The sequence below is a fragment of the Passer domesticus genome, chromosome 2 (genome assembly GCF_036417665.1).
Source record: "Passer domesticus isolate bPasDom1 chromosome 2, bPasDom1.hap1, whole genome shotgun sequence".
Lineage (NCBI taxonomy): Eukaryota > Metazoa > Chordata > Aves > Passeriformes > Passeridae > Passer > Passer domesticus.
In genome coordinates this window covers 19,435,034-19,441,375 of record NC_087475.1, presented here as the reverse complement: position 1 = coordinate 19,441,375, position 6,342 = coordinate 19,435,034, and the positions used below count along the sequence as shown (strand labels likewise).

General features: G+C 40.8%; 1 long non-coding RNA gene across 2 annotated transcripts; it reads left to right on the top strand.

Annotated features, from left to right (window-relative positions):
* The first annotated feature begins 374 nt into the window (after positions 1 to 374).
* Positions 375 to 4,528, top strand: LOC135295225 (uncharacterized). 2 transcript variants are annotated; one of them, XR_010357254.1, is made up of 4 exons: positions 375 to 510; positions 758 to 914; positions 1,320 to 1,393; positions 2,935 to 4,528. It is a non-coding gene; the product is annotated as an uncharacterized LOC135295225 (long non-coding RNA). The 2 variants fall into 2 exon arrangements; XR_010357253.1 differs by having other exon boundaries at positions 1,320 to 1,432.
* The last annotated feature ends 1,814 nt before the right edge of the window (positions 4,529 to 6,342 follow it).

Here is a 6,342-nt window from a genome sequence, read left to right as displayed (position 1 = left end):
GCCTGTTGAGCCTAAATTAACACACCCTGCAGGGAGTCAGGGTGTGTGATTGCCAGGTGCTGAGCATCTCCCTCACCTGCCTACCTGGCTGTAGCTCAGTCTGTGTGAGCACAGGCTGACCCTTAACTGGTCTGGAAAAGGCTCAGGTGCTCTACGTGCCTGCTGCAAGCTCAGGCTCCTGCTGTCACCCAGGCAGTACAATCCAAGGCGTCAGAGTCACACCTGTGCCCTGAATCCCTCTTCAGGCTCCTCTGGCTGAGCTGATCAGGGCTCAGGTCTGTTGCTTAAGTTTAAGTATTCAGTGCAATTAGGCAATCAAGGATAATCAAAGATGGTGTTGGCCCTGGCAGACACTGATAGAAAGGCAACTACTCAGGGCCTAGCTCTTCACTGCCTGCAGCAGGAGCTTGTACACCAGGTTCACAGCACCTACATTACAGCCAAGTGAATGCAGGTGTCTCAACCTGGTTCTGAGGCTGCCAGCCTAGGAAAAAATCTGGAGCTATTAATGTAAGTAATATGTTCTAGATGTGTTCATGTGAATAAAAACTGCCCAATTAAGTGAATACAGCTGTGGTGGGAGCACAAATAGAGCTGCTGTGGGGTCACACCCACATCCATGGAATAAGAATCCTGTTTAACAAATTGATTAGGGCTAATAACACCTTTCTGGATGTCAAGTAGTATTAAAATAATGAGAGAAAAATCTGAGCTGAATCACCAGGAGTAATTTCTTCCATCCCTCCTCTACCTGCAGCCACTGAATGCCCGAGCTCTTTCTCACTTGTCCCTGTTGAGGCATAGTCACACTGAAGTGGAGGGAGATATGAATGTGATTGATGGTGGCCGAAGTCTGAAAAGAAGAAAATTGTAAGGCAGAATTGTCTCAGTCAAAATGCCACTTTTGCCAAGGAGTGAGTGGAACATGAGGGTTTTCTTGTTGGGTTTGTGGGTTTTCTGATCACAGGGTCAAAATTTGATTAACTCTAAAATCTATCTGGTTTTAGGACTAGATCAAAGACTTAAGTGCCTGAATTAAGGACTGCAACAGCTAATCATGAAGAAACATAAATAGATTTAAGACATGAATGTAAAATTAACAAATAGCTGCAAAACAAAGGAAATCCCTTCATAGCCATTGTTTGCTTTTGAGGGAAAACCACTGTTTTTCTTTAGTTATTACTGAGACACTGGGGCACCAGTCAGAAAAGAGGTGCATTCAATACTTCAAGCAAATTTCATGTGTCTTCCCTGTTTTGCAAATGTTCCTTCTCACACACCTTCTTTTTTATTCTTTCCTTGTCCTTTTTCCCTTTCAGCCTCTTCATTATGGTGAGAGTTTGTGCATGACTCACTTCATTTTATCAAGGTCACATTACTGCAGGGGATGAAGGTAAAGAGGGGAGACAGAGGTCACCAAGCAGAAGAAGGGGTAGGCAGACTACCTCAAAATGCATTTGCATCTCAGGGTTAATACTCCTTGAAAAAAATGACGTGAAGTTAAATCATTTCCCCTTCTTCTCTATTTCCTTCCCAGTTGTGACCTTACAAATAACATGGTGTTATTTTTATTTGTTATAAACTTAAGTTGAATATTCTCAAAATTTTGCATTTAGTCTATGTCTTGTATGATGCTTAGACTCCCGGAGGTATTATCAACCTCTTAGGAGAACTGATTCAGCCAAAAGGTAATGAGGAGAGGAGAGGAGGGGAGGGGAGAGGAGGAATTTTTGGTGAACCAGCTCCCTTGACCATGCATTTATGTGAAGGACCAGAGAATGTGCAAGGCTTTGGATGTACAACCTAGTATGGGGAGAGAGGTGTAGAATCAGATTGGATTGGCTGCTACCTGAGATGAACAGGATAAATTGCTCATGGAAATGCCTTTATCTCTTCAATAAATACTAAAATAATTTGCACAAGTGTCTTAGGCTGGGCAAACACCTGTCAAACAACTTTAATTAGAAAAAAGAATTCTTCCCCTTGAAGATATGTGCATTATTGTGGTTATTGCTGAGTTCTGGATCCAGACTCCTTACAGGCACACAAGTGGGAGCAAAGGGAGCTCTTGTGTCCAACAGAGGCTTTGTCTCTCTTCCCTGTTCCACTTTAAAATCCTGTGCACAAACTAATCATGGAGTAACACCTGGCCCATTGCACATTTAATTAACTTAGTACTGGGACTATTTACAGTCCTTGACAGACTCAGATCCTTCTTGGCACAGAGTTGTACAGACTAGGGAAATGCTTTCTGCTCTGCCTTATTTACAAGCATTGTCATGAGGATTTTTTTTGTCAGCAGAAACAAGTCTATGTTTGAACACTCTGAGCAGTTCTAATAGTAGAGGTCCAGCTAATTACTACTAGGTCCCAGCTCATGTTCCTCAGAAAAAGATCAACGGGCTATAAAGGCAATTGAAGTCATAGCTCAGCTGGTGGCAGGAGTTCCAATTACTCACGCAATCCTATAAAACCACAAGGATGCCTACTGTCCCAAATTTTACACCTTCTTCTGGACAGTGAACAATTTATGTCCTTGGTTTGTCTCTCAACTGGATTGTTTTGTGCTGGCTTGGGCACGGAAATGCAATTGTTTTGACTTCCAACAAAACCAATTTAAATGCAACGACCTTCTGTCAGAACAAGGTTTAGGCAGTTCTGGATATCTCATACCTGTTTGGATATCAGGTATTGAGGTGAGACCTGGTTCAAATCATCAGGAGTCCTTCCTGATACAGTTTCATGTTTAGCTTTGGACAAAGGAATTAGGATTCCTTGAACATATGGTCACTTCCCACTGTGTCCTTGCAGCACAGATGTTTTGTCCAGCTGCACACTCATATGGCTGCTGGCATTGATTATGTGGAATGAGTTTTGTTCTAGCAGAATAATTATACAGCAAAGTGGGCCCACCTTTCCTTATTCATTTCACAGAACTGTCGACATGCAGGTGCTTAAAGAAAAGCTTGTTTGTGCTCTGCCACCAGGATGAGATGAGGGTGTATCCTTTGGACTGCCAAGATTCCCTGAAGTTCTCATTATGTCCAGCACCTATTTCTACTGCAAAAACTGTTATGAAGATCTATTTGAGGTTGTATACTCTGACACTTTGCCATTTTTTGGTCACTGGAACAATGTTAATAGCAGTAAACAAAAATCAATGGAGGACTGTGTTCTTGCACTGGACACAGGGAGGGATGGAAAGACAATGTGACAGGTTGAAAATGGTGTAGACTTGATTATTCTTCCTTGCACTGGTGAGGTAAAACAGGCAGGTGAGTTCTGCACTGTCGCTCAACTGGACACCTGGGATATCAGCAGCCCATAGCAGAAGAGGTTACAATAATTGAGACATTGAAAACACACTTCTTGTGGCGGCTCTTGCCTCTTAACTTTGCTAGGCACAGTCCTGCATCCAAGTGATCTGTGGAAGAGGCACGTGTGGAAGCCAGCTAAATCCCAAATAAAATGCCTAGCATAATGGCATCTTCTATGGACACTGCAAAGGGGCTGTTTTAACTAGGACAAGGAAGAAGAGAGGAAGTGGAGTTTGCTTAATGGTTGGATTTGATTATCTTTGAGGTATTTTCCAACATAAGTGATTTTATGATTCTATGATTCTAAATGCTTTGTGACTTCCTGACATTTTAGCAGCATTGCAGAGCCAGAATCTCTTTGAATCTCCAGGTCAAATATTGCTTGCTCTGATCAGCTGGTGGCTAAGGCACTGTGGGGTGCTTTGTTATACAAGATGTAAAAGAAGTCAGTAGCAGTGGCTGCTGAAATAATTTAAATCAATCTTAGAACCCAATGATGCAGGAAAAGATATCCTCAAATGTTTATATGACAAGTAATATTTTACCAGGGACATTTCTACAGTTTGAATCGCTCCATTCCTGCATTGTTCCCCACTATTCACCAGATCCAGCATTTTATTATGGAAGTATGTTGACTGCTGCACACCAGCAACAACTGATGGCTGTTCCTTCTGCAAGCTGCTGAAAGAGGTGTCAAATGGGGTAACAGCTCCTCCAGCATCTGGATGTCAGGGGTGATGTGAGAAGGCAAGTCCTAAATCTTCTTCTTTTTACATCCAGACATTGCTGAGAGAAATGCCAGAACAAAGTCTGTTTTGCTCTGTATTCACAGATATGTTTTGTCATAAAAAGGCTCAAGGTTTTGAGGTCCTGGTCTTTGGCCATGTGACATTCCAAAGCTAGAGTGTACTTTGCCAGTACAATGTTTTCTTCATTTGTTTAAAAGGCAGGAGGCAAGCTTTTTAAAGGTATTTTGCTTACAATGAAAATCCACTTTCTCCTAGTTTTTTTCTATTCATTGTGATAAAAACCCTTACAGCTATAATGGGCATTCTGTTTAGTATTGAGGTGCCCTATAAATAAATGTGCAGTTAATGATGTTCATTTCAGTTCCTTTCACTATGCAGATAAAGTATATATTATTCAAAAAGCAAGTCAGCTTTCATTATGATGACATGAATAAAAACACAAGGGAACACATTGCTCTCCCAAACCCCAGAACCTAAGCAGCCAGTTCTGTGGAAGGTTTTTGTTTCAGAATTTAAAGGACTAAATATTTCAACCAAGCCCCTGGCTGGAGTTTGTATATTTATATAAATTCTTTTTTTTTTTTTTTTTTCCCTTGGAGCCTGACCCTGTTTCCTGAGGATTGAGTGAGGGACTGGCTTGCTTTTTTCAGCTTTTGAAAGGCTTGTATTTGTAGTCCTGCTTTCTTATTAAATGAAGATCAGGGACCCTAAAAGTCAGTTTACACCACTTCCACTTGCTAGAAGATTGCTCCTTAAAGACCCTTTCCTCCATCATTAGGAATAAGCAGTTTGTAAATTACACATTTTCATTAACAAATCCCTTGCATAATACTAATGCTCCCCACTCAGATTCCTATATATCATGTGGCTTTGAGACTGCAGCATGCTGAGGTCTTCTGGCTCTATTATTTATATCTCTCACTCACGAATAATAACTCTGCTGACATAAATTCATCTAATGGAGGCAACTTTATGCTCAATAAATACTGTGAATGCTTGCTGGGTATCACACACAGTAAGAATCTCTTCATGTACTTCCCACCAAAGGAGAGGAACTCTGTTCTGCATGGAAATCACTTTAAGCCTGGCTCAAGTTTCAACCTGTCACTATGTGCACTCAAGTGAGTGCAAGCCCTGTCCTGACACAAATTGGAAATGAAAGATGTTGACAAAAATTTCAGCAATGTGAGTAATGATTTATGACTGGTTTTGCCCAGGCACCTCAACAATGTTCATGAATAAAGCATTGGGGTTCATGGTAGCAAATAATTCATCAGAAAGAAAATTTCAACTTGATTAGAGATTCCTGAGAAAGAAAAAGGAAAGGCCAGAACATTTTAGGAATCAACATGCACTTGAGTTCTTCTTCTTTAAATGTCTGTGGCAACATGTAAAATTTAGGTCACATCTTTAACCATAGGCACCTGCTGGTGACATGTTGCCAATCTACAGCGCTGTTGACAGTGTGAGAGTTTATACTGTGACCACATCTGAGAGTCTCATTTTTGCATTAGAACCCAACATGACATCTGAATATGAAACACCATGACCCTGTAAGCTTCATGGTTTTTCCCTGTTCTCTACTGTCTTATATAGAAAATCTTTTATTTAATGATAATGTGATAGATAAAAGAAGGCCTGTTGTAGGAAAATGATGCACAATGCCAAAAAGGTCTTGTAAGTATTCATAGGATATCACTCTATTTCTGAAAAGAAAAACAAAATTTTCCTTGCCTTCAGAAAACAAAATGAAAGTCTTTTAAATTATTGATATATATTCTTGTGCACTCTTAAAAATATGGTTTGCCCCAGACTAAGAGCCAAGTGTGTGCCCTTAAATCACAGCATTTCTGTAGCTAGCATCTGCAATGCCAAACCCCAAAAGCCCCACCCTGCAGGAAAATTGTCCCCCCAGACGCCCTTTCATTCCAGACATACTCATTCAGACACTGCTTTCACAGCCTTTTAATCAAATCAACCCTTACAATCTTCCTTTCACATCACCATCCCGTCTGTCGCGCACAGGCAAGCCAATTTTACACTGCAATTGTCCTCTCATTTCTGAGCATCACATCAGCCCCATTTTCACTCTAAAAAGATAAATCCCTTTTTCAGACTGCTATGAAACTGAGAGAACTTTATATAACCTGCATTTTGAGGAGGGAAAAGAAATGGCAATTACAGTAAAGCACAGAAGCTCTTAGAAAGAAAAATTTTTTCAGCTTTCCCTTCTGCTTCCACTTTTTTTCAGACCCAGTTTATAAGTGCAAGAAGCC